Consider the following 21046-nt stretch of genomic DNA (forward strand, 5'->3'; position numbering starts at 1 on the left):
TCACTGGAGGACCCAGACTGACAGAGGCTCTATTATCTTGTATTTGCACCACATGGAGCACATGACTTTTCAGTTCCTGCAGGTAAAGGAGGGTGGAAAATTGCACATGGTCTTTCCCCCCGCTTCAAACTGCAAGGGACTTATGTTGCTCCCACTCATACTTCATTGGCCAGAACTAGATACATCTGTAAAAGGACTTGGAAATATAGGTGAGCAGATGGAACATAGGGAGAGCAATAATGGATCTGCCATAACAACGTACTGTCCAAACGTATACAAATAATCTCCATAGATGCATCCATATTTGCATTTATTTTTATATCATTATTTCACCTAAAATTACATGAAACATTTATATATGTCTATGTGATTTTTATCACTTTAATAGCCGTTCCATATTCTATTCACATAACATACCTTATAAAATTACGCTCTTAATGTTGGGCATTTAAGTGGAAATTTATTATTTTTAACTATTATAACATATTGAATCAATGAAATGACACGTCTTTACTTATTTATTTTTCTAAGATTAATTACTAGTGCCATCAGGCCTTTCATTTTGGATGGTAGAAAGGAAAGGATCAGCTGTACTATTTCCACATCACCCTTTTTGGCAGCGTGATGGATCTTTCACAAATGTCTGAGTCGGATCTGGTAGCTCAGCCGAAAGCCCATTCTCTTTCTGAAACAAACCGCGTCCGCGCTCGTCTCCAGCATCCAGGTGTAGGTGCCCGAGTGAAACTCTGTCTTCTGCCCTCAAAAGTCAAAAAGCTTCTTCATGCAGGAAGACAACAGCTTCAGAGGCCCGTCCCGTCACCTGGTCCCTCGGCTCGTACCCACTTGTGAAGCCGATATGAGCGAATATTACTCGATACTCTTATGTAGAATCCAACCTCTCTGCCACAACAGCTCAACTAAAAAGCCTCCAGTTTCCAACGATAACGAAACGCAGCTCTAAACACAAGTGAGCATGCGCACACAGCCCTGGCGCCCAAGAGTTCTAAGAGGGCTCGTGGGGGTCCGGGTTGACCAATGTTTGCTGAGTGATGTCAGCAGTTACTAGGCAGATTGAAAGTTGGTTCTCACCGGCTATTTCTTGCCATGGCTACAGATCACTTTCGGAAGCTTGGCACTGGCTCCGCCCCCTACTTCTCGTTCCACACTGTCATCCAGGTCCCCTACTCCATACGGAAGGATCTGCTGTACTCTTGGAAGATGACCCTTTTCGCAGCGTGATGGAACTTTCCCAGATGTCTGAGCCAGATCTTGTAGCTCAGCCGAAAGCCGATTGTCTTTCTCACTGAAACGGTGTCCGTGCACTCCCCCTGCAGCCTGGTGGAGATACCCGAAACCACCTCCACACGGAAGGATCTTCTGTACTCTTTCCACTTCACCATTTTTGGCAGCATGATTGATCTTTGCCAGATGTCTGAGACTGATCTAGTAGCTCAGAAGAAAGCCTATTCTCTTGCTCAATCAAACCGCGTCCGTGCTCACTTCCTGCAAACTCGTGGAGATGCCTTAGAGTGACTCTTCCTTCTGCCCTCAAAAGTCAAAAAGCTTCTTCATGGGAGAAGACAGCAGCTTCAGAGGCCCGTCCCCTCACCTGACCCTTCGGCTCTTACCCACTTCTGATGCCGATATGAGCGAATATTACTCGGTACTATTTTGTAGCAACCAACCTCTCTGCAACAACAGCACCACTCAAAAGCCTAGCGTTCAAAACGTTAACCAAGCAGCAGGTCGAAACACAAGTGAGAAAGCACACACAGCCCTGGCTCTCAAGAGTCCTAAGACGGCTCTTGTGGGGCCGGGGTTGACCAATGGTTGCTGACAGACGTCAGCAGTCACTAGGGAGATTGAAAGTTGGTTCTCACGCGCTATTTGTTGCCATGGCTACATATCAGTTATTTCCTAATCTTGGGCATGGGTCCGCCCCCCACTTTCCCGTCGAAGCTGTCATCCATGTCTCCTCCTCCACACAGAAGGATCTGCTGTACTTTTCCCACATCTCCCTTTTGGGTTGTGTGATGGAACTTACCCAGTTATCTGAGTCGGATCTCGTAGCTCAGCCGAGTGCCCATTCTCTTTCTCAACCAAACCGTGTCCGCGCTCACCGCCTGCAGCCTGGTGGAGATACCCGAACCCTACTCCACACGGAAGTATCTGCTGGACTCTTTAAACATCACCCTTTTTGGCAGAGTGAGGGAACTTACACAGATGTCTGAGTCGGATCTCGTAGCTCAGCCGAAAGCCGAATCTCTTTTTCAAACAAACCGCGTCCGTGCTCACCTCCTGCAACCTGGTGGAGGTGCCAGAGCGTGACTCTTTCTTCTGCCCTCTAAAGTCAAAAATCTTTTTCATGGGAGAAGACAGCAGTTTCAAAGGCCCTTCCCGTCACCTGGCCCCTTGGCTCTTACCTACTTCAGATGCCGATATGAGAGAATCTTACTCGGTACTATTTTGTAGAAGCCAAACTCTGCCACAACAGCACCACTCAAAAGCCTCCCGTTCGGAACGGTAACCAAGCAGCTGGTCGAAAGACACGTGAGAAATCACACACAGCCCTGGCCCCCAAGAGTTCTAAGAGGGCTTGTGCGGGCCGGGGTTGACCAATGGTGGCTGAGTGACGTCCGCAGTCACTAGGGAGAAATGAAAGTTGGTTCTAACGGGCTATTGGTTGCCATGGCTATAGATCAGTTCTTTGCTAAGTTTGGGCCTGGGCCCGCCCCCTACTTCTCGACCCACTCTTGTCATCAACGTCCCCTACTCCACACGGAAGCCTGAGCTGTACTCTTTCTATATCACCTTTTTTCTTTTTTTCTTTTTGTGACTGACTGAACAGTGCTCAGCCGGTGAGTGCACCGGCCTTCGTTATATATGATCTGAACCCGCGGCAGTAGCTCGTGTGCACCACAGGGTCGGCCCTTTTTGGCAGAGAAATGGAACTTACCCAGCTGTCTGAGTCGGATCGCCTAGCTCAGCCGAGTGCCCATTCTCTTTCTCAACTAAACCGTGTCCGCGCTCGCCGCCTGCAGCCCGGTAGAGGGGCCCGACTCATAATCCACACGGAAAGATCTGCTTTACTCTTTGAACATCACCCTTTTTGGCAGCGTGATGGATCTTTGCCAGATGTCTGAGTCTGACTTAGTAGTTCCGCCGAAAGCCATTTCCCTTTCTCAAAGAAACCTCGTCGGCGCTCCCCTCCTGCAACCTGGTGCAGGTGCCCGAGATTAACTCCTCCTTCTGCCCTCAAAAGTCAAAATGGTTCTTCATGGTAGAAGACAGCAGCTTCAGAGGCCCATCCCCTCACCGTGCCCCTCGGCTCTTACCCACTTCTGATGAAGTTATGAGCGAATATTACTCCTTACTATTTTGTAGAAGACAACCTCTCTGCCACAACAGCACCACTCAAAAGCCTCCCGTTCGGAACGGTAACCAAGCAGCCGGTCGAAAGACAAGTGAGAAATCACACACAGCCCCTTCCCCCAAGAGTTCTAAGAGGGCTCGTGCGGGCCGGGGTTGACCAATGGTGGCTGAGTGACGTCGGCAGTCACTAGGGAGATTGAAAGTTGGTTCTAACGGGCTATTGGTTGCCATGGCTATAGATCAGTTCTTTCCTAAGCTTGGGCCTGGGCCCACCCCCTACTTCTCACCCACTCTTGTCATCAACGTCTCCTACTCCACATGGAAGCATGAGCTGTACTCTTTCTATATCACCTTTTTTTTTTTCTTTTTGTGACTGACTGAACAGCGCTCAGCCAGTGAGTGCACCGGCCATCCTTATATATGATATGAACCCACGGCGGGAACTCTGCTGTGCTCGCAGTGCCGCAGTCTCCCGAGTGCACCACGGGGTCGTCCCGCTTTGGCAGAGAATTGGAACTTACCCAGCTGTCTGAGTCGGATCGTGTAGCTCAGCCGAATGCCCATTCTCTTTCTCAACCACACCGTGTCCGCGCTCACCGCCTGGAGCCTGGTGGAGGGGCCCGACTCATAATCCACACGGAAAGATCTGCTTTACTCTTTGAACATCACCCTTTTTGGCAGCGTGATGGATCTTTGCCAGATGTCTGAGTCTGACTTAGTAGTTCCGCCGAAAGCCATTTCCCTTTCTCATAGAAACCGCGTCTGCGCTCCCCTCCTGAAATCTGGTGGAGGTCCCCGAGAGTAACTCTTCCTTCTGCCCTCAAAAGTCAAAATACTTCTTCAAGGTAGAAGACAGCAGCTTCAGAGACCCATCCCCTCACCGGGCCCCTCGGCTCTTACCCAGTTCTGATGAAGTTATGAGCGAATATTACTCCTTACTATTTTGTAGAAGACAACCTCTCTGCCACAACAGCACCACTCAAAAGCCTCCCGTTCGGAACGGTAACCAAGCAGCTGGTCGAAAGACAAGTGAGAAATCACACACAGCCCTGGCCCCTAGAGTTCTAAGAGGGCTCGTGCGGGCCGGGGTTGACCAATGGTGGCTGAGTGACGTCGGCAGTCACTAGGGAGATTGAAAGTTGGTTCTAACGGGCTATTGGTTGCCATGGCTATAGATCAGTTCTTTGCTAAGTTTGGGCCTGGGCCCGCCCCCTACTTCTCAACCCACTCTTGTCATCAACGTCCCCTACTCCAGGTGGAAGCCTGAGCTGTACTCTTTCTATATCACCTTTTTTCTTTTTTTCTTTTTGTGACTGACTGAACAGTGCTCAGCCAGTGAGTGCACCGGCCATCCTTATATAGGATCTGAACCCACGGCGGGAGCTCTGCTGCGCTCGCAGTGCCGCAGTCTCCTGAGTGCACCACGGGGTCGGCCCTTTTTGGCAGAGAAATGGAACTTACACAGTTGTCTGAGTCGGATCGCGTAGCTCAGCCGAGTGCCCATTCTCTTTCTCAACCAAACCGTGTCCGCGCTCGCCGCCTGCAGCCTGGTGGAGGGGCCCGACTCATAATCCACACGGAAATATCTGCTGTACTCTTTGAACATCACCCTTTTTGGCAGCGTGATGGATCTTTGCCAGATGTCTGAGTCTGACTTAGTAGCTCAGCCGAAAGCCGTTGCCCTTTCTCAAAGAAACCTCGTCGGCGCTCCCCTCCTGCAACCTGGTGCAGGTGCCCGAGATTAACTCTTCCTTCTGCCTTCAAAAGTCAAAATGCTTCTTCAAGGTAGAAGACAGCAGCTTCAGAGGCCCATCCCCTCACCTGGTTCCTCGGCTCTTACCCACTTCTGATGAAGTTATGAGCGAATATTACTCCTTACTATTTTGTAGAAGACAACCGCTCTGCCACAACAGCACCACTCAAAAGCCTCCCGTTCGGTACGGTAACCAAGCAGCAGGTCGAAAGACAAGTGATAAATCACACACAGCCCCTTCCCCCAAGAGTTCTAAGAGGGCTCGTGCGGGGCCGGGGTTGACCAATGGTGGCTCAGTGACGTCAGCAGTCAGTAGGGAGATTGAAAGGTGGTTCTCAGCGGCTATTTCTTGCCGTGGCTACAGATCACTTTCGGAAGCTTGGCACTGGCTCCGCCCCCTATTTCTCCTTCCACACTGTCATCCACGTCCCCTACCCCACACGTAAGGATCTGCTGTACACTTCCCACATCACTCTTTCTGGCAGCGTGATGGACCTTTGCCAGATGTCTGAGTCTGATCTAGTAGCTCGGCAGAAAACCTTTTCTCTTTCTGAACCAAACCGTGTCCGCGCTCGCCTCCTGCAGCCTCGTGGAGATACCCGAACCGTACTCCACACGAAGTATCTGCTGTACTCTTTAAACATCACCCTTTTTGGCAGAGTGAGGGAACTTACACAGATGTCTGAGTCGGATCTCGTAGCTCAGCCGAAAGCCGAATCTCTTTTTCAAACAAACCGCGTCCGTGCTCACCTCCTGCAACCTGGTGGAGGTGCCAGAGAGTGACTCTTTCTTCTGCCCTCTAAAGTCAAAAATCTTTTTCATGGGAGAAGACAGCAGTTTCAAAGGCCCTTCCCGTCACCTGGCCCCTTGGCTCTTACCTACTTCAGATGCCGATATGAGAGAATCTTACTCGGTACTATTTTGTAGAAGCCAAACTCTGCCACAACAGCACCACTCAAAAGCCTCCCGTTCGGAACGGTAAACAAGCAGCTGGTCGAAAGACACGTGAGAAATCACACACAGCCCTGGCCCCTAGAGTTCTAAGAGGGCTCGTGCGGGCCGGGGTTGACCAATGGTGGCTGAGTGACGTCGGCAGTCACTAGGGACATTGAAAGTTGGTTCTAACGGGCTATTGGTTGCCATGGCTATAGATCAGTTCTTTCCTAAGCTTGGTCCTGGTCCCGCCCCATATTTCTGGACCCACTCTTGTCATCCACGTCCCGTACTCCACAGGGAAGGATGAGCTGTACTCTTTCCACATCACCCTTTTTGGCAGTGTGATTGAACTTTCACAGATGTCTGAGTCGGATTTGGTAGCTCGGCCAAAAGGCGTTTCTCTTTCTCAAACAAACCGCTTCCGCCTTAGCTTCCTGCAGCCTGGTGGAGATACCCGATCTCTATTCCACACGGAGGGATCTGCTGTACTCTTCCCACATCACCCCTCTTGGCTGCGTGATGGAACTTACCCAGATGTTTCAGTCGGATATCGTCGCTCAGCCTAATGTCGATTCTTTTTCACAAATATACCGTGTCCGCGCTCGCCGCCTGCAGCCTGGTGAAAGTGCCCGACCCCTCCTCCAGAAGGAAAGATCTGCTGTACTTTTTGAACATCACCCTTTTTGGCAGCCTGATGGACCTTTGCCAGATGTCTGAGTCTGATCTACTAGCTCCGCTGAAAGCCTTTTCTCTTTCTCACCCAAAAAGCGTCCGCGCTCGCCTCCTGCAGTCTGGTGGTGTACCCGAAGCCTAATCTACACGGAAGTATCTGCTGTACTCTTTCCACATCAGCCTTTTTGTCAGCGTGATGGATCTTTGCCAGAGATCTGAGTCTGATCTAGTAGCTCAGCAGAAATGCTTTTCTCTTTCTGAAACAAACCGAGTCCGCGTTCACCTCCTGCAATGTGGTGGAGGTGCCAGAGAGAGACACTACTTTCTGCCCTCAAAAGTCAAAAAGCTTCTTCATGGGAGAAGACAGCAGTTTCAGAGGCCGTTCCCCTCACCTGGACCCTCGGCTCTTACCCACTTCCGAAGCCGATATGGGCGAATATTACTCGGTACTATTTTGTAGAAGCCAACCTCTCTGCCACAACAGCACCACTCAAAAGCCTCCCGTTCGGAACGGTAACCAAGCAGCCGGTCGAAAGACTAGTGAGAAATCACACACAGCCATGGCCCGAAAGAGTTCCAATAGGGCTCGTGCGGTGCCGGGGTTGACCAATGGTGGCTCAGTGACTTCGGCAGTCACTAGGGAGATTGAAAGTTGGTTCTAACGGGCTATTGGTTGCCATGGCTATAGATCAGTTCTTTCCTAAGCTTGGGCCTGGTTCCGCCCCCTACTTCTCGACCCACTTGTCATCCACGTCCCCTACTCCACACGGAAGGATGAGTTGTACTCTTTCAACATCACTCTTTTTGGCAGGGTGGTGGATCTTTGCCAGATGTACTCAGTCTGATCTAGTAGCTCAGCAGAAAGCCTTTTGTCTTTCTCAAACAAACCGCGTCCGCTCTCACCTCCTCCAAACTGGTGGAGATGCCTTAGAGTGACTCTTCCTTCTTCCCTCAAATGTCAAAATGCTTCTTCATGGTAGAATACAGCAGCTTCAGAGGCCCGTCCCCTCACCTGGCCCCTCGGCTCTTACCCACTTCTGATGCCGATATGAACGAATATTACTCCTTACTATTTTGTAGAATCCAACAGCTCTGCCACAACAGCACCACTCAATAGCCTCCCGTTCAGAACGGTAACCAAGCTACAGGGCTAAACATAATTGAGCATTCACACACAGCCCTGGTGCCCAAGATTTCTAAGAGGGCTCGTGCGGGGCCGGGGTTGACCATTGGTGGCTGAGTGACGTCAGCAGTGACTAGGGAGATTGAAAGTTGGTTCTCATCCGCTATTTGTTGCCATGGATACAGATGAGTTCTTTGCTAAGCTTGGGCCTGGCTCCTCCCCATACTTCTCCTTTCACGCTGTCATCCATGTACCCTACTCCACACAGAAGGATCTGCTGTACTCTTTCCACATCACCCTTTTTGGCAGCGTGGTCGATCTTTCCCAGATGTCTGAGTCAGATTTGGTAGCTCTGCCGAAAGGCGATTCTCTTTCTCAAACAAACCGCTTCCGCGTTAGGTTCCTGCAGCCTGGTGGAGATACCCGATCTCTATTCCACACGGAAGGATCTGCTGTACTCTTTCCACATCACCCCTCTTGGCTGCGTGATCAATCTTTCCCAGATGTTTGAGTCTGAGCGAGTAGCTCAGCCAAAAGCCGATTCTCTTTCTCAAACAAACCGCTTCCGTGCTCACTTCCTGCAACCTGGTGGAGGTGCCCGACAGTGACTCGTTCTTCTGCCCTCAAAAGTCAAAATCTTCTTCATGGGAGAAGACAGCAGTTTCAGAGGCCCTTGCTCTCACCTGCACCCTCAGCTCTTACCCACTTCCGAAGCCGATATGGGCGAATATTACTCGGTACTATTTTGTAGAAGCCAACCTCTCTGTCAGAATAGCACCACTCAAAAGCCTCCCATTTGGAACGGTAACCAAGCAGCAGGTCGAAAGACAAGTGAGAAATCACACACAGCCCTGGCCCCCAAGAGTTCCAAGAGGGCTCGTGCGGTGCCCTGGGTTGACCAATGGTGGCTGAGTGATGTCAGCAGTCACTAGGGAGATTGAAAGTTGGTTCTCATGGCCTATTTCTTTCCATGGCTACAGATCACTTTCCGAAGGTGGGACCTGGCTCCGCCATCTTCCTCTCGTTCCACACTGTCATCCAGGTTCCCTATTCCACACGGAAGGATCTGCTGTACTCTTGGTAGATGACCCTCTATGGCAGCGTGATCGATCTTTCCCAGATGTCTGAGTCGGATCTGGTAGCTCTGCTGAAAGCCGATTCTCTTTCTCAAGCAAACCGGGTCCCCGCTAGGTTCCTGCAGCCTGGTGGAGATACCTGATCCCTACTCCACACAGAAGGATCTGCTGTCTTCTTTCCACATCACCCGTCCTGGCTGCGAGATGGATCTCTGCCAGATATTTGAGTATGATCTATTAGCTCAGCCGAAAGCCGATTCTCTTTCTCAAACAAACCGCTTTCGTGCTCACTTCGTGCAACCTGGTGGAGGAGCCAGAGAGTGATTCTTTCTTCTGCCCTCAAAAGTCAAAAAGCTACTTCATGGGAGAAGACAGCAGTTGCAGAAGCCCGTCCCCTCTCCTGGCCCCTCGGCTACTAACTACTTCTGATGCTGATATGAGGCGAATATTACTCCGTACCATTTTGTAGAAACCAACCTCTCTACCACAACAGCACCACTCAAAAGCCTCCCGTTCGGAATGGTAACGAAGCAGTAGGTCTAAACACAAGTGAGAAAGCACACCTAGCCCTGGCACCCAAGAGTTCTAAGAGTGCTGTGCAGGTCCCGGGTGGACCAATGTTTCCTGAGTGACGTCAGCTGTCACTAGGTAGATTGAGAGTTGGTTCTCCCATGCTATTTTTTGCCATGGCTACAGGTCAGTTTTTTCGGAAGCTTGGCACTTGCTTCCCCTGCCCACACACTTCTCGTTCCACTCTGTCATCCACGTGTCCTACTCCACACGGAAGGATCTGCTGTACTCTTTCAAGATGACCCTTTTTGGCAGCGTGATGGATCTTTCCCAGATGTCTGAGTCGGATCTGGTAGCTCTGCCGAAAGGCGATTCTCTTTCTCACAGAAACCGCGTCCGTTCTCGCCTACTGCACCTTGGTGGAGGTGCCCGACCCTTACTCCACATGGAAGGATCTGCTGTAGTCTCTCCACATCACCCTTTTTGGCAGTGTTTTGCATCTTTCCCAGATGTCTGAGTTGGTTTTGGTAGCTCGGCCGAAAGCCGATTGTCTTTCTCAACCAAACCGCGTCTGCACTCGCCTCCTGCAGCCTGGTGGAGATATCCAAAACCTACTCCACACGGAAGTATCTGCTGTACTCTTCCCACATCACCCTTTTTGGCAGCGTGATGGATCTTTGCCAGATGTCTGATCCTGATTTAATTGCTCAGCCAAAAGCCTTTTTCTTTCTCAAACAAACGGCGTCCGCGCTCACCTTCTGCAACCTGGTGGAGGTGCCCGAGAGCGACTCTTCCTTCTATCCTTAAATGTCAAAAAGCTTCTTCATGGTAGAAGACAGCAGCTTCATTGGCCCGTCCACTCACTGGGCCCCTCAGCTCTTACCCACTTTTGAAGCTCGTGTGAGCGAATATTACTTGATACTCTTATGTAGAATCCAACCTCTCTGCCAGAACAGCACAACTCAAAAGCCTCCCGTTGGGAACGGTAACCAAGCAGCCAGTCTAAACACAATTGAGCATTCACACACAGCCCTGGCCCCCAAGTGTTCTAAGAGGGCTTGTGCAGCGGGTTGACCAATGGTTGCTGACTGATGTCAGCAGTAACTAGGGAGATTGAAAGTTGGTTCTCACTGGCTATTTGTTGCCATGGCTACCGATCAGTTCTTTCCTAAGCTTGGGACTGGCTCCGCCCCCTACTTCTCCTTCCACTCTCTCATCCACGTCCCCTACTCCAGAGAGAAGGATGTGCTGTACTCTTTCCACATCACCCTTTTTGGCAGCGTGATGGATCTTTCCCAGATGTCTGAGTCGGATCTCATAGCTCAGCCGAAAGCCGATTCTCTTTCTCAAAGAATTCGCGTCTGTGCTCGCCTCCTGCAACCTGGTGGTGTTGCCCGACAGTGACTCTTTTTTCTTCCCTCAAAAGTCTAAATCTTATATGCTTGCTTTCAAAATCTCAAATGTCCTGTTGGGCTTCATACCTCAACAAATGCCGTGTTGTGGTTCAAATTAGAGCTGGAATAGTGTCATACAGCTAGTGATCTTAGTATTGGTATTTAACTTGGTTTTGGGAACTGAGGCTTACAGCAACAGAGCCAGATTTTTTTTTTTTTTTTTTTTTTTGGTGAATCTTCTTGTATAATCATCAGAACATTTTCATTCACCCAGTTAAAGACTTTCCCTTACTCATTGTTTCCGTGCAATGAGGTATCAAAAAAGAGTGGGAAGTTTTTAAATAGAAGCATCAACAGGATGAGCCTTGCCTCATGGTTTTACTATGGGTAGAGTCACTCATTTTGTGAGAGATTTCTAACGTTTTAATGATGTGAAAAGAATCTTTGGGAACCTGGGTAAGCCCAGAAAAATATGTTTCAATTGAAGTTTTTCTCTTAAGAGTTACTGAATGTCTTGAGCTGCCTTTACATGTTATTGACGACCACGGATTGCACAGCAGTGACGAAATTTATTGAGAGTGATTACTATGCAGTTCATTTGTTGCAGCTGTAGAAAGCAAATTTATTTTGGTGTATTGAACTTGAGTTCAATTATTTGCTATTTCTCCTACTAATTTTAATACTTCCTCTGTAGATTATTGTCAGTTTTTTCTGTACACAATACTTTCAGAAACCTGGGCAGGCTCCCAGGCTCCTCATCTATGGTGTGTCTACCAGGGCCACCAGCACCCCAGCCAGGTTCAGTGGCAGTGGGTCTGGGACAAACTTTACTCTCACCATCAGCAGCCTGGAGCCTGAAGGTTGTGTCTGTGAATTATGATAGTTTTAATTCCTTATTTCCAGTTCTTGCAATTTGTTGTGGTGGTTGTCACCTTCTTACTCTGGCCATGACACGTATACCTTTAAAGACATCCATTCACATGAATCTGATCTGATGCCTTTGCCATTGAGTGTTCCCAAAATGGGCTGTGTATCTAAGTCTGACAAAAACTCTGGAAATCAGAATACAAACCTTGTCATAGAGTTACTTTTTTAGAACCACAAAATCCAAAGAGAGATGGATATGCTAAAACTGAGCAGTCACCACAGCAGCTTCCTGTAAAGGAAGCAGCTGGTTGAAGCAAAACACGCTGATGGTCTTGTGGAGTTTTGTTTCAGGTTGAATCACTGTTGAAGACCTGCTACTATGTGGCTGACAATGATAAACCATACAATCTTCAGGCTCCAGGCTGCTGATGGTGGGAGTAAAGTCTGTCCCAGACCCACCGCCACTGAACCTGGCTGGGGTGCTGGTGGCCCTGGTGGACACACCACAGATGAGGAGCCTGGGAGGTTGCCTAGGTTTCTGCTGGTACCAGGCTAAGGAGCTGCCAACACTCTGACTGGCCCTGCAGGTGGAGGTGGCTGTTTCCCCTGGAGTCAAAGACAGGGAAGCAGGAGACTGAATCATCACGACTTCTCTGGTGGTATCGAAGATTTGAAATGAACAGAAAAGTCACTTGTGCAATCTAGATTATACCCATTGTCTTCCTGGCAGAGCCAGAAACATTGATCTACACTAAGCTTTAATTGCTGTGCTTGCTGAGCAGAGGTCCCAGGTTATAGAACCCCAAAACACAGAGAGCTTTCACTGACATGCAGAACCACCCTGTGTTCCCCTCACCTGGAGCCAGAGGAACAGCAGGCGGGGAAGCCAAGCTGGGGCTGCCGTGGTTCACCCTGGGTCTTCACTGAGGTAGATCCTCCCCAGAGCTCTGAGCTGGGCTCTGGACAGCCGGGTGGGCTGGGAAGACATACGTGCAAAGTATCTGGGGTGGGGCGAGCTGGGCTTACAGCTGAAGAGCCCACCTGTCTCCTCTTCTCTGCACTTGGGCAGCCCCTACACAGGTGGACAGGTCAGAAATGGTGGTTGGCTCAGCCCAAGAGTAGAATTTCTCCCCAGTAGTCACAGGATTTAATCTCTATATCCTCCCACCATATGAAACCTATCTAGACTCAAGCACAAGGTGTTTGGTACAAGCCTGTTGAGAGGAAGGTACATGCCTGTGATCCCACTTTTCTCCTTCTAACACCAACATACCTAGATATCTCCTTTGATGCATACTTGGATCAGATGAAATAAAGTTGCCCAGAAATTTGGATTTCTGATTCTTTTTTACCTTGCTGCTTAGCAAGTTTCCCTGAGGTCACTGAAGCTGCTTCACTTTTTGTAAGAATTAGTAAGGAGCAACACTAAATTAGGAGTGTGGATACAGTGGATACAAGGTGTGGATACAAAGAAGACCAGAACTGTGTAAATAAGCAGGACCCCGGCTCTGACCACTCTGGTTCCAACACCATTTCCCTGAAGACAGGGGACGGCGCTATCCATGCAGGCAGGGAACTTCTCCTTGGGGGATCCTCTGTGCTCTACACCACTATAGTGCTTGAAACCCTCACTCCAGGGGTGTTCTCTACTGTCTGAGCAGCTCTTTGGCTTGCATTGTCCCATTCTGATCCTCATTACCGTAAATATGCTGCTTTCCCTCTTAACTCATTTTCCTTCTCAACTTTTCTCTACTTTTAAAGGAAGCAGCTTTACCAATGGCACTTTGAGTTTCAAGTGATTGTCATCCATTCAGGAAGTAGAGTTTCATCCAGTGTCAGACAATATCCATCCAATGGTCCTGACGTTATCTTGGCAGGCCCTGAAATCAAATCTTCTGGGTTGGGGTAACGTTCCATGGTTTAAGGACTGTGTAATGTTGATAAGTTTCTTAACTTCTCTTTGCCTCAGTTTTTATGTCTGTGAAACTAAAAATAATAGTTCCTTCTTTACATTATGTTTCTTTCTATTTCAAACATCTTTCATCCATAGTCATGTTAGGTTCCAGGACTGTCTTTTCACTAACAGGCTAACAAATCTTACAAACCTAACTATTTTGTCTTAATCTACATTAAATCTCTCAGACCTTCAATTACACCCATCCAAACTTTTCAAATATATTTTCTCTTACCATCCATTATCAAAAACCTGTCCTGTAAAATGTTAGAATTTCAAATTGCTGTTCTTTTTTTTAAATATAAACCATATTCATCCTTCTTATCCTTTCACTTTTTCTCAAATACCTAGCCCATGACTTACAGTAAGGAAAAACTATACCTACCATTTTGGGGTCTTCTCCAGTATAACTTTTCAAGCTTTTCCTCTATGGCCTTTGCAACATATCACAATGTTGCTTTGTGTTGCTTCGTCCCCCATGGATTTGTCACCTCACTTCCACTGAGTGATGGAGATGCAAAGGATTACTCAAAGCCCATCTCTTCTGAGCAGTGAGAAGCCCGAAGTGGTTAACTTTCCGGGGACCCTCCAGCAAGAGGAACCCCTTCCTCGGGAAAATTATCACCAAATTGGGGTTCTCTTCCAGCATTTATTTTCTAGACCAAGAAGTTACAGGAAGAGAACAAAGGTGGGGTTATAGTTTAACAGTATAGGCTGGTAACTTTCTGTGAAACTAGCCAGATGACATTCCAGTAGACAATTAAGTGGTCCTATCAACAACAGTTTGATTTTAGCAGACATTTCTTCTTAAAGCAATTTCTCAGTATCTTTACATAAGAATCAGTACCTAGTCTGTCTTTGAGCCAGCAACCTGCTGTGCCACAAATCTTTATCTTACACCAGAGACTTTATAGCCTGGGGAAAATTTCCCGTCCTTGCAAGGTCAATATTTGAAACTTCAAGGCTTTGGAAAACCAGGCCCTGTGAAGTACATATGCTTTATAGTATATTCCACATCACACTAAGAAGCATATTCCCTCAGAAAGTGTTTTGTAAAATGTAGGATTTTAGATATTCACTGGCAAGAAATTGTTTACTGAATAATGACTAGATTTTTCACAACATAAATTAGAATAATAGAATGAAACAGTAAAATAGAAATATATACAAGAGTACTTCAGAAAGTTCATTGAAAATAGAATTGAATAGATCATACATCACTTCTTGGCCTTTTAGCTAAGATCAAGTGTACTATCTGTTCTTATCAGTTTAATATCTGATATATCCTCCTTCCAAGGACAATATATTAAATGGATTTTTGGAATAAGGACGTAGAATAGGAGCTTGCTCTATCCCCTGTATGCATCTACTTGTTACTGAAGTACCTCCAGGAACAGTGCACCCCCTTGGGGGATCATGAAAATAATAGTTAATACAAATTCTTCCATGAACTGATTGAAGACCCCTTGGTATGTGTGTACAATATACATGTGTGTACTTGCAACCCCCAAATTTTAGGGTAAGTAGATTAAGAAATCCATGTGTTATACTAGGCTTGCCTACTTTTCCTATTATGAACAAAAGGCTTCAGTATTATTTTTATTACCTTCAAAATTTGTAGCTGTTTAGAATGCAAGCAGAAAAGATTTATGAAAGTATTAGAAGCAGCAGACGCTTCTCCTGTGAATCTGTTTTTGTGGTTGTTGTTGTTGTTGTTGTTGTTAGGGAATACAGTGGGAGTAAAAGCACCTGAAAGATCTACAAGTTCTGCTCTTCCTCATACTCACAACTCCCTCTAGACATGTATGGATGACGGTCCAGTAATCTCCGAGACTTCTAGAGAAATATATTTGTGTGTGTATATATGTATGTGTGTATATACACGTAGCTTGATATTTTGATATATATATATATTTACATTGTGAAAGAATGACCACCTCTATTGTGATGGAGAGAGACAGGTGAAGCCAGGCTTACTCCTGGAAAATTACTAGGTTATTTTGTAGTGAAGGACCTTACCAATAGGTTTTTTTTTTCATTCAAACCACTTATCTATTATATCTTTTATCTTCTTTATACCCTATGAGTTGTGGAGGGCACATCTCACATTTGAACCCATGACTGTACTGCTTATGTCAGCTATACCAGCAAGGAGCAAAAAATTCCATATTGGTTGGAGAAGGTGCTTTAACACTATCACAAGTGTGTGAAGGAGGGACTTATGTCATAACATATTCCACAGTAGTACAGATAAAAATGGTGAATGGTCTCGTACCCAGAGGAACCAACAGTTCACCTGGGTCTTACTACTACCATAGAGGACTTAAGGCCGACAGCTATTTGATTAAGGGGGATGGGGGAGAGGGAGAAGAAAAAAAGTCACAAAAGACATTATCATCAGTGAAAAAGAGTAAATCATTACAGAGCATATAACAGTAAAAACATAAAAGAAGGACATAATTTTATGGCAACTAATTTGGCAAAGTAATAATAAATCTGGAATAAAAATAAAACAAAATAATAATAAAAATCAGAGTTTAATTGCTCTAGTTGACTAAACCCTTAGTACAGTATTCAACAAACAGTAAGTCTTCAAGACTTGAGTAAATGGCAATTGGAAGCATAGTAGTTGTTGCTGTTGGTGGTGGCAGTACCAGCAGTAGTAGTGGTATTTCCTTGGGTATGAGTTCCTTTTTTTTTGAAAAACAGACATATGGTCACTTAATTTTTTTCTTTTTAGCATTTTGCTGACTTTTTTAAAACAAATTTTTGTTAAATCATAATTTATAATACATATTTTTTGGGTTCAATGTTGACATATGTTGATCAAATCAGTATTTCCAGCATATATGTTGTTACAAATTGTACTTATTCCTTATGCCCCTTGCCCAATCTCTCCCTTCCCCCACCCCTCCCCCTTCTCTCCTCTAATTAGCCTAGATTTCTTCTCTCCTTCTGAAAGAGTAATTGTTACTCAGTTGATTTGTTGCCTAGATGATCTGTCCAATGCTGAGAGGTATGTTCAGGTCCCCCGATATAATCATAGAGCAGATGTTTCTTCTGTCACTCTGGAATGGGCTTTGTGGAGAGAGAGATCCTCTTCTTTTCTTTGGTCTCTGCTGGTGACTCTCCTTGTGACAATGCACTCCAGTGGCTGGCAGACCATCTGCATTGTGGTTGTGGTATCTAGCCGCTGTGGTGGCAGCCATAGTTTTTGTGCTGGCTGTGGTGGGCCACCCACATGGAGGTGATGTTTTTGGCATGCTCCTTACCTCGTTGTTGGTGGTGATACAGTGTGCCTGGTCGTGGAGGGGGCTGATCCCCATCTCCATGCCTCAGGACCCCAGGTCCATACCTCAGGACCCTGGGTGGGGCCCTGTGGTGCTGGTGGTGTGCCTGGTTGTGGGAGGAGGGTCCAGTCCCTGATGAGCTCCTTTTTTGTGCTGAATTCTCTGCCTTTAAGAACACTTCTCAGAGTGTCTCTCAGAAAAGTCTTTCAAAGTCCATGCTGTGGATGAAGTCTTTTGCAGGCCTGACCTAGAGATCATCTTTTCAGAATTAACTGAAGGCTTAGTGGTTTTGTTTTATCAAGAAAGTAAGCTTTCAAGGACATTAGTCCCTCATGGGCCTTTACCCTTAAGCCCTGCAAACCCTTCCCCTAAATAGATCCTGCACCTCTGAACAGACCAAAGGGGAGAGTGCAGCTTCTGGAACCATCACCTTCTCTATGCAACCAGCCCGGGAGGAAGGTTTACACTCAGGGCTGTAACACTAGGAGGGATTGTGTAGTCCTGCTGTTAGTAGCTGGAGGCATCATCAGCCTGTTCATTTGAGAATGAACTCTTCCACAGACTGTATCCCAGTGAACTGAGATGAGATACCTTTATATGCATTATCAGCATCATGGATGAGAATCTTGGGAGACTGGCCTGGTTTCTACTGATATCATGTCAAGTAATCATTAATGCTCTGGCTCTGCAGATGATGGAGACACTCCCTCTCAGAGATACAGAGTGGAGGGCTGGAGTCTGGGTCAGCACAGTGTTCCCTCTGGTGCCTGGGAAGGAAGCAAACACAAAGTCACACTGTTAACTAGGTCCCACTCCACTTTCCTCCAGCCGACCCTGGTCCCCCAACCTGACTGCACTTGAGCCTCTGAGGGAAGATCATGGGCCAGAGATCCACTGAGACCCAGGCAGGAGAGTACTCCCTTCATCTCAGGTGTGTTTCCTGCATTCCCCTCCTCACCTGGGCTGCAGAACAGCAGAAAGCAGAAGAGTTGAGTTAGGAGAACACCCATGTTAATCTAGGCCCTGACCAAGGCTCTTTTTGCCTCAGAAGCACTGAGCAGTCTATTCATGGGGATTCTGAAGAGCAGAAAGGGGTTCTGGGGGAAACATGCAAATCAGGGAGCAGCTGGGCAGGCCTGGCCTTGCAGCTGCAGAGCTGGTGCCCTGGTAGGTTTCAGTTCCTTCCGGTGTCCACATCAGACGTGGGCGTCACATCCAGTCCCAGAGGATTTCTCTTTGGTGTTTGTGAGATAAAACCATCATCAGGGTCTAAGGGTTTGTAGTTAGAATAGGGTACCCTCCTCCTAAGAATGAGGAAATAAGTTAGATGATCCCCCCTCCAGACTTAAACTTGAAGACGAACATGTAGTTTTCTCTGTAGAATTACATGAAATGTCATTTTCTAGAGATGTGTGAAATATTGGTTTGCATCTTGGTATGTTACTTAGAATAGATATTGTGGAGTCTTGGGGGGAGAAAAAAAGAAGAGAATAAAATGTTTTTAGAGCAAATCCATGCCTCTTCAGGCTCTGTGCATTGGAGAATGCTCTTATCTTATTGGTGTGTATTTTCATGGGCAGTGTCATTCTTTATTCTGTATATCTATTTTGTATATTCACTTTCTCTCATTTTCTGTATTAACTTTTTTCTTATCTTCTTTTTTATTAACTGTCTCTCAGTATATTGTCATGCCTGAGAATAACTATGTCTTCTTTTTGACTGCTATACTTCTAGTGTTATCGTTAATAGAATCCTCTTTCTACTCTCACAAATGACCCGGTTTGGATGAAAAGTTATATGATCGCCTTATATTCTGGTTCTTTCAATTCCTAGTTTACTAAAATATTTCTTAATTAAAAACTAGTGACGAAGGTAAAATTTTATCCAATATCTTTATATCATGTATTGTTATGATTGAACATGTTTTCTTCTGTAACCCATTATTATTTTCAATCACATTACTAAACCACCTGGACTCACTGGGGCTCATGAGGATCACCATCACTAAGGTTAAACATGCAATTCTCTATTGCTGCTCTTTTTAGAAGACAGTCCATAGAGTTGCTCATGTGGGAAGGAGCTTGATTGTAAATCACATTCAACCCCAAGTACCAGAGCTTGTGATTTTAAAAATTTGAACCTTACACTGTAAAACCTATTGAGTTTTTTTTTTTTTTAAAGCAGGGGTTGAGGGGCTCTTTCTTCTATTTTCCTTGTTAGAAAAAAGGGCCATAGAACTTCTTATGTCTTTTTTCCCTACTGGCAGCCTCATGGGATGCTCATTTATTCCTCTATAGTTGCTCAGAAGGTGGCTCTCTATCTCTCTGAGGTCCAGCCACAGCTCTTAAGGTGAAATCCAATCACACCTAATAAGTGAAACCTTCAGACAGACCTTTATGCTCTTGACCTCAGGACATCATGAAACTCTCTCCTTCATCTCAGCTGCTCTTTAGAACAAAATGTTAGCAAAATGAGGTGTTTCTGCAAGGACATTTTTCCTAAATGACAGAAGTTATATTGTCCTCAGTCCTTCCCAAGCAATCCCTGCATGATTTCCAACACTCTATTAACAATTTCCTTGTTATGTTATATCAGACAAACAGAAACTCCATTTTATTCATGAAATTTTATAATAATATTGATGCATTTTTGCATTCTAATTCCTAATGCTCCTGCAATTCATTATATTTTGTCATAATATTTTTACAATATAAGTGAGAGCAAATTTTAATGTTTTATTTGCTGTTTATACATTTATGGTCATAAATGACATTGGTCTGTATTTTTTTTGTGATATTTTTACATTTTAATTTAAAAGCTAACTCACTTTTATAAAAAAACTAGAAAGACCATCTCTCTGCATGATCTAGTCTAAAATAGTCAATGTGATGATTTAAACAGTATTTGTAAAGCCAATTTATGCAATCCAGAAATGTTTTTAACCAACTCTACCATAAACTTAAAGAAGAAAACTACATCAAAGAATAATAAATATATTTTCACTCATTCTGTGGCTAATGTAGGTCTCCAACCTTGTTCTTCTTCTTAAATATTGTCTTTATTTTTATTTGTCCATTAAATTTTCATATGTATTTTAGAACCAACTTGTTCCTAATAGTTTAAGACAACTGAAAACTGAATGACCAAAATTGTCACAATGAAAGAGTCTTCTTTTTTATTGTTTCTCTATGTGACTAACAACATAAGGAATTGTAAAGGGGTTGAGAGTCCAAGGAATTCAATTAGGAACCCCTTCCTTGTAGGTGTTGTAGGTGAAAGAGTGAAGTCCCTGATATGTCCTGGATAGGTTGCTTTACTGACCTGTTGATGCTCAGAATCAACAATGTTTTTAGCCTGCAGCCTACTCATTGCAAAGGTACAAGGTGTGATCTAATCATTTTAACTGTCACTACCATGGAGGGCACTACAGAGACAAAGAGAGTTGACCCATATCATTTAACATGGGTTTGTGTGTTTAGCCTAGTATTTTTTGATTCCATGTCATGGCATTATAGATTCTATCATCAGCCTCTGTCTTACAGGTTCTACTGATAATGGTGAGAGCCTCCCAAGAAGAAAAGTAGAAAGGGAAGCTGGAGACTAAGTCAACACTACCTGTCACCCAGAGCATTATGTTAGATATTAAGAAGATAAAAAGCAGGACTTCTGGTTTCTGATCTGGCACGTAAGGGGCTTAGAAGTTGCCACTCCATTTTTTAAAAAAGTGAAAACCAGAACAAACTGAAAAATCAGCAGTTCTTCTCAGATCCATCAGAGAAGAGAGGCCTTAAAGGCAAACTGTTGGCCCTAAAATTGGAGAGACAGACAGGGTGATACAAAGAATCACATTGCTCCATAACAGAAAACCATGAGAAGAAACCTTCATGAGAACCAGAGTTAGAGTAGGAAAATCTAATCTGTAACTGATGAATTGCAGGATGCTTGGTGTGGACAAGTCTGAGAGTTAAAAACCCCAAGGGGACCCAGTCACAGGGGGGCCCTATCTTTTGTGAATTTTACCTCCAGGAGCCCTACCAGGTCCTCACAGTAGATATCTGAGAAAAATCCCCTCAGGCTTCCAGTAGGGGGAAGGGAAAAG

The 21046-nt window shown here is 45.7% G+C and overlaps 1 protein-coding gene and 1 non-coding gene across 2 annotated transcripts in view; one reads left to right on the forward strand and one right to left on the reverse strand.

Moving 5' to 3' along the window:
* Positions 1–21046, reverse strand: part of LOC134362408 (immunoglobulin kappa light chain-like) — a 66997-nt gene that overhangs the window by 36601 nt on the left and 9350 nt on the right. The gene's annotated exons all lie outside the window — the stretch shown is intronic.
* LOC134363486 (U2 spliceosomal RNA) lies at positions 14874–15064 on the forward strand. The gene has a single exon (XR_010021733.1). It is a non-coding gene; the product is annotated as a U2 spliceosomal RNA (small nuclear RNA).

Source organism: Cynocephalus volans, chromosome 14 (assembly GCF_027409185.1).
Source record: "Cynocephalus volans isolate mCynVol1 chromosome 14, mCynVol1.pri, whole genome shotgun sequence".
Classification (NCBI taxonomy): domain Eukaryota; kingdom Metazoa; phylum Chordata; class Mammalia; order Dermoptera; family Cynocephalidae; genus Cynocephalus; species Cynocephalus volans.